The sequence below is a fragment of the Macrobrachium nipponense genome, chromosome 26 (assembly GCF_015104395.2).
Source record: "Macrobrachium nipponense isolate FS-2020 chromosome 26, ASM1510439v2, whole genome shotgun sequence".
NCBI classification, from domain to species: Eukaryota; Metazoa; Arthropoda; class Malacostraca; order Decapoda; family Palaemonidae; genus Macrobrachium; species Macrobrachium nipponense.
In genome coordinates this window covers 10,974,933-10,982,932 of record NC_087215.1, presented here as the reverse complement: position 1 = coordinate 10,982,932, position 8,000 = coordinate 10,974,933, and positions in this window count along the sequence as shown.

The following is an 8,000-nucleotide window of genomic DNA, read 5'->3' as shown; positions in this document are numbered from 1 at the left end:
TCTCTCTCTCTCTCTCTGATGAGAGCAGAAGCATTCCATCAGCCAATTTCTCCCTTCCATAACTCAGGTTTCCTTTGATCAATGGCAGACTGTTCAGGGACCATCTGACTTCATATCGAAGACAAATTGAGGAGAAACGAGATCCTCCTTCGAGATGAGGCTCCGGAATTTATGAGGACGTACGTGATATTGTTGCAGGTTTTATTGGTGTCTTATTACTCCTTATTGTATCAAAAGTTCACTCGTGACTGAACATTCTTTTAAAAGTTCTTCTGCGTATACTTTATTTACCTTTAAAAAGAAAATTAAGGCTTTTTTGAAAAGAAACGTAATCAGATGATAAACTATATTTTATGGGATACGAATTACTTCTCAATAAAAAAAAAACTTACTTTTAAATTTAGGACAGAGAGTAGAATTACGTTCATTCTGTAATATAATTACAAATGATAATAATTTCCATAATATAAATATGTTCATTTAATAACATGATTAATAATGGTAATAATTAGAACAATAATTATAATAGTATAAATAAAGACGAACAGTTGAAGACAGATATATATCTAATTGGTATCCGGGAAGAATTAACGAAATCATTCAACCACAGAGACCATAACTGAATTTCCTTCACGAAAATCAGGCAATTATTCTGAACAGCTTTCGCTACCGACAAATATTCCTTTCCTAAACAAAATGGAGTCATCAAAACTGGAACCTATCAGTGTCAAACTCTGGACTGTTGCTTTATCATAATGGAGAACTTAGAGAGTGGATTCCTAAATTATTGAAATGTACGTTCAACTGGAATATTGATCATAATTTACGCAGCAATTAAGAAAATTGACTGAAAAAGGAATGAGTTAGAATTTAAACTATTCATCAGAGTACGACTGATGTAATCCAATCACAAAAGGACCAGGAAAGATGATCTAAAGTTTCTCCTTTTTAGTGACAAAATTTGACCAATTAGACACCAAACACAAGTTTTACCTCATGAGGATAAGTACGGACAGAATTCTATGAAGGTCACAAGAATTCATTAATAATTAAAACATTTTTGAGGCACGGTTAAAGTTGCATACAAGAACTAAACAACCAAAATAGACCATTCCTCTCTCTCTCTCTCTCTCTCTCTCTCTCTCAGACATAAGTTCCAGAAGACCTTGTGAGTCTGCTTATAGAATACACGAAAGTTAGATGATCCCAAAACAGCCGGGTTACTGATCAAAGGAAACCGAAGTTATGGGATGCAGTAAGCGACTGATGAGAGAGAGAGAGAGAGAGAGAGAGAGAGAGAGAGAGAGAGAGAGAGAGAGAGAGAGAGAGCTTTATACACGTAGCGGAAGGCAGCATGGAGTTTCACATTCAAACATTCAAAAGTGACCACGATATGAGCAGAATCATGAGCTATTTAATGTTCATATGATTCAAGTTTGCAAATACAGAATTTGGCTTTTATTATTTGGGGGCATTTAATCTACCAGTGGCCTCCCCCCTAACCCCAACACGCCGCCGGTGAGTACCTGAGTATGATAGCATGGATTACGTAGAGACCATACGATAAACAAACTTAAACTCTGTGACACTGAGTGGAACTAATAAATTAGACTTTATTCGTGGTGTAATTGAATAAGGACTCATCTCGGTTTCCTATGGTAGATTCACATCAACCGTGCATCTGATGTCTAGGCCTATCCCTTACGACGCATCTGATTGGCGGTTGATAAGCCACAGGGTTGGAAACTCTCAGTCTTTCAGGAGAGTTCACAGAGGTAGGATGTATGTGCCACCTCTCCTGAGGGATACTGTTGACAGATGTATCCCTCAGGAGAAGTGGAACATACATCCTACCTCAGTGTATTCTCGAGAGAGACTGAGAGTTTCCAGCCCTGTGATTGGCTTATCAACAGCCAATCAGGAGCGTCGTAAGGGACAGGCCTAGACATCATTATGCACGGTTGATGTGAATTTACTATAGTTACAAAATGATGTCTAGGCCTCTCCCTTACGACGCTCCTGATTGGCTGTTGATTGGCTTATCAACAGCCAATCAGGAGCGTCGTAAGGGAGAGGCCTAGACATCATATGCGAGGTTGATGTGAATTTACTATAACAAGAGAGGGTCTGAATCCCACCTCGGAGAGAGGAATTCTTCATTCGTTTCCTTTTTGGATTTCGATGCATTCAGTGCAAAGTATCCAAATAGATTTGGAAATTATCAAGTTGTTAGGTCACTGTGGCCATAAGTATACGTGACATTTGTAAATGTAGTAAACCATATATATTTTAGTCAAATTGACATTCCGTTTTTCTAATGTTAATCATCACTTACTTTATCCTTAAATAGAAAAAGTTCGTACCAAATCAATAAGGAAACTTCTTAATCACTTAAGTATCCCAACCAATCTTCGACGTATTAATATGAAAATAGAAACGAACTAAATATCAGAAAAAAGAATAAGTACCAGAAAGCAATATGTAAATGCAGATCTTCGTTTGCGTTCGATAAGGGAGAAGAGCTCCAGAAGGATTTCGATCCTGTTTAGATTCAATATGAAAGTGAGATGGTCCCAAAACAGCCGGGTTACAGATCAAAGGGAACCGAAGTCATGGAATCGACAAACTGGCTGAGGAGGAGGAGGAGGAGGAGGAGGATGAGGAGACGCTTAGGCCCTAATCCTCTGTAAATGGATTCAGTTCCCCTGAGAGAGAGAGAGAGAGGAGAGAGAGAGAGAGAGAGAGAGCGGACGTTCACGCAAGTGTCAGTGTGAGTGTTTTAGAATTTAATAAATGACCATTGGCCAATCTCTTATGAACGTTAACAACTATTCGACATTCTAGTAAAAGACTTTATTTTTATTTTTTCTGATCAAAGCCTACAACTGAATAGGATTTCCAAACCCGAAACCTTTTGTAAGATTAAAGGAAATACTGATGTTTCTAAAGAAACCTAATGCAACACCCGAAATCTGTGATTTCAGTTAATGATTAAAAATTATTGTTTTTTCCTTCTTTTTAAGATGGATTTTAGTTTAATGGATACTCTGTAACACAGTTTTTTGTGAATGTTTCTCTGTACGAGTCACATCCTGCATGAAATGAAAACAAACATATGTGGTCGTTGCTTGTTTTTGGTTTAAGTTTTACTGAATGTATCCATTGGAGCTTAGTGGGTAGATCTGGACATTTCTTAGTTACAGGTAAAACAACATCAACAACAACGACAACAATAATAATAATAATAATAATAATAATAATAATAATAATAATAATAATAATAATTATTATTATTATTATTTTTTTTTTTTTTGCTCTATCACAGTCCTCCAATTCGACTGGGTGGTATTTATAGTGTGGGGTTCCGGGTTGCATCCTGCCTCCTTAGGAGTCCATCACTTTTCTTACTATGTGTGCCGTTTCTAGGATCACACTCTTCTGCATGAGTCCTGGAGCTACTTCAGCCTCTAGTTTTTCTAGATTCCTTTTCAGGGATCTTGAGATCGTGCCTAGTGCTCCTATGATTAGGGTACAATTTCCACTGGCATATCCCATATCCTCTTATTTCTATTTTCAGATCTTGATACTTATCTACTTTTTCCCTCTCTTTCTCTTCAACTCTGGTGTCCCATGGTATTGCGACATCAATGAGTGATACTTTCTTCTTGACTTTGTCAATCAACGTCACGTCTGGTCTGTTTGCACGTATCACCCTATCCGTTCTGATACCATAGTCCAGAGGATCTTTGCCTGATCGTTTTCTATCACTCCTTAGGTTGGTGCTCCGTACCACTTATTACTGCAAGGTAGCAGATGTTTCTTGGCACAGGCTCCAGTGGAGGGCTTTTGCCACTGAATCATGCCTCTTTTTGTACTGGTTCTGTGCAAGTACCGGGCATTCACTTGCTATGTGGTTTATGGTTTCATTTTTCATATTGCACTTCCTACATATGGGAGAGATGTTATTTCCGTCTATCGTACTTTGAACATATCTGGTTCTTAGGGCCTGATCTTGTGCCGCTGTTATCTTATTCCTTCAGTTTCCTTCTTTAGCTCTCCCCTCTGTAGCCATTGGGAATGTGTCATCGCTGGCTAGTTCTTTAGTCCTGTCTCATGTATTGTCCGTGCATTGGTTTGTTGTGCCAGTCCTCTGTTCTTTCTGTCTTTCTCCTGTCTCTGTATATTTCTGGGTCTTCGTCTACTTTTATTAGTCCTTCTTCCCATGCACACTTTAGCCACTCGTCTTCACTGGTTTTCAGATATTGCCCAGTGCTCTGTTTTCGATGTTGACGCAGTCCTCTATACTTAGTAGTCCTCTCCCTCCTTCCTTTCGTGTTATGTATAGTCTGTCGTATTTACTCTTGGGTGTAGTGCTTTGTATTGTCATTTGTTTCCTGGTTTCTGATCTATGCTGCGGAGTTCGCTTCGTCCATTCCACTATTCCTGCACTGTATCTGATTACTGGCACTGCCCATGTGTTTTATGGCTTTCTTTTATCATATTTCCGGCGTGAGTTTTGACTTGAGTATCTTCTTTGAGTCTCTGCATATATTCTTTCCTGATCGTGTCCTTCATCTCTTGGTGTTTTTATATCTCCACCTTCCATTATTCCCAGGTATTTGTATCCTGTCTCATCTAGTGTTTGATGTTGCTCCCATCTGGTAGCTTTATCCCTTCAGTTCTCGTTACTTTGCCTTTTTCCTTTTTGTATGTTGACTAAGGCGCATTTTCTATTCCAAACTCCATCCTGATGTCCCCAGATACAATCCTTACGGTCTGGATTAGGGTATCTATTTCCTTGATGCTCTTACCATACAGCTTGATGTCGTCCATGAACATCAGATGGTTGATTTTGTTGCCTCTTTTGTTTTCTTGAGTTGGTACCCGGCATCCATCTTCTGTAGTACTTTGTCATGGGAATCATGGCTACTACGAAGAGTAGTGGGGACAGTGAGTCGCCCTGGAAGATTCCTCTCCTGATATTAACTTCTGCTAGTCTTACTCCAGAGCTTGTAGGTATTGTATTCCAGTTGCGCATTGTATTTTTGAGGAAGCTGATGGTATTTTCCTCTGCCCCATATATTTTCAGGCATTTCTATTAGCCATGTGTGTGGTATCATGTCGAAGGCTTTCTTATAGTCTATCCATGCCATGCTTAGGTTGGTTTTTGCCTTCTCCTACTGTTCTTCATTACCATTTTGTCTATCAGGAAGCTGGTCTTTTGTGCCCCTACACTTCCTTCTGCAGCCTTCTGTTGGTGGGGGATGGTGTTTTGTCTCCTCTAGGTAGTTTGTATAGCCTTTCACTGATGATACCTGTTAGTAACTTCCACATTATGGTAGGCAGGTGATAGGCCTGTAGTCTGGCTGGCTATTTTCCCTTACTCTTGTCTTTTTGCACTAAGGATGTTCTTCCTGTGGTCATCCATTTGGGTGCTTGGTGATTTGAGATACAATGCTGGAGTTGTTCTGCTATTCGTGGATGTAGGGCCTTGAAGTTTTGATGCCAGTATCCATGGACTTCATCGGGACCTGGGGCTTTCCAGTTTGGCATTTTCTTTAGTTGGTGTCTGACTGTGTCTGTCGTGATCTCTGTGAATCTTTGTTTTATTCTCCCTGTTTCTTCTTCCTTGACTTCCTGGAGCCATGTTGCATGTTTGTTGTGTGATACTGGATTGCTCCCATATGTTTTTCCAGAGTCTTTTACTTGGTTCGGCTTCAGGAATTTCTGGGTGGTTGTCTTCCCCTCTAGTTGGCTCTATAGTCTTTTCTGGTTGTTCCAGAATAGTTTGTTCTGTGGTATCCCTTATTCCTGTTCATGTACCGTTGGATCTTGTGTGCTTTGGCCTTAATTCCTCCTCTGTTTTACATCTTCTATTGTGTTGTTTAGTCCCTCTCTTGTACTTTGTATTTCTCGTTGAGTTTCCTCCCTTGTTTTCTTGCTTTCTTAGCCTTTTTTTCTGCCATCTCTTTCAGTTTACTCAAGTCAGATCTCATCACCATGATTTGCTTTTCCAGGCGCCTTTTCCAAGGAGGTTGCTGTTTTGGTTCTGTTGGGTTGGTTGTGACGGTGGTGTTGGTGTTCGAATCCCCATCAGTTCTGCTATAATCTTGCTCCTGCATATGTCAAGTTATTTGTTTCTGTGATACTGGTGTGTGTATTATTAGGCCCATTATTTCATTGACCTCCCACTTGTTTTCTCCCTTAATTTCTTCTTGGTTTGTGATAGGCTTTCACTGGAGGGGTGGATCTTTGTTCTCTCTGTATCTGCTTCCATTTCCATTGTCTAATCTTTTCTAACCATTCCGTCCCTCTCTGTTACGTTTCGTCGGTGTTTCTTCGTGTGTCGTTGTTTGATACCTCATCCTCCCTGTCGTCTTTGTGGCATCGTCTCTCAGTTCGTCTTCGTGTAATTCGTTGTCGTGTGACATTTCCCTTTCCAGTTCTTCTCTTTATGTTGGGGAGAGCCAGTTCTTTTTCTTTATGTTCCTTACTTGGTCTGCCAGCCTCTGCTCTGTTTGGGGGTGTTATTCCTCTCATTCCAGATGTGACCAATCTTCTTCTATATCCTCTCTCCGTCGGGTTGCTTCTGATGTAGCATCTCCATATTTCCTTATTTTTCTTCTCTTGTCCATTTCTTCCTTATTATTATTATTATTATTATTATTATTATTATTATTATTATTATTATTATTATTATTATTATTATTATTATTATTATAATCTTCCTGAATACAAAGTGGGAAAAAATCTGAATCGCCCCGTATTACTGCAAACAGCTTTCCGTTGAATTAATAATAATAATAATAATAATAAAATAATAGTGTACTTAGGAAGCAGACCCTCTCTCAAGCATACTTTATTAAAAAGTAATGAAAAAAAAAAAAAATAATAATAATAATAATAATAATAATAATAATAATAATAATAATAATAATAATAATAATATACCAAAACTCTGCAGTTTGATTCCACCACAACAACAATGACTGAAGTGACCTTCCTCCACCTGGAATGTTCCCGGAAGTAATTAACCTGACTCACCTTTGGACACATGACGGATCCCTAATTTTGGCCTCTGCGTAATTCAGGCGACCTTCATCAACAGTTTCCTCGGATGAATATCTCTTTAATGAAGCAAGAAATGACACCATCGTTATACTTAAGTAAAGTTAACTCTAGTGTGCAGATATTAAAATATGACCCATAACTTTTTTATGATGGGACAATTACAAATGAAACACCGAAGGGTTATCATCTTAATAGGGATATAGATATGTCAATAACGATCGTTCGTAGTTTATGAGCTTTACTATGGAGGATGGTCAATACAATTATAAGTGTCATTACTTATAAGCTGAATCTATATAGAAATCAGAATAAAAATTGAGTGGTTGAATTTGTGGCCATAACGACCCAGATATTGGATATTCAGATATGCACATAAGTAACCCAACCTGATGATTGGTGATAAGTACAGAACTGGAGGAACTGATTTCCAAGAACCAGACAAAATGATAAAATAAGGTTATTTAATAAGAAAACAATAGTTTAATTATTTCGACTAAGTGACCATTCAAGGAATGAATGTATTCCTTAAAAAAAAAAAAAAAAAAAACTGTTGGGTCAAGAACTGGAAGATTTGATTTCAGAGAGCCAGCCAAGATGATAAAACAATTTTTACGAAGAAATTTCGCCGCGTAGACAATCAAAAAGTGAATTTGTTCCTTCAGATACAAAAATCTATAAGTAACTAAAAAGTACCTATTACTTCCACTTACCCCCTTTTTTTACCCACCACATTTACTACCCCTCCCCTTCCTCCGTGACCAATTCCACGAAGAGAGAATTCTTCTTGTATCGGAGAGGTTTATGGACAAAGTGGTCAGATTTTATCAGCGTCTCTCGGTCAAGTCATTTTTGGAGGACCTCAGTAATTCTTGTCGAGTGTCACCAGACTGTTGTGACTTGTGGGTTTGGGATCAAATATTTCTTTCCTC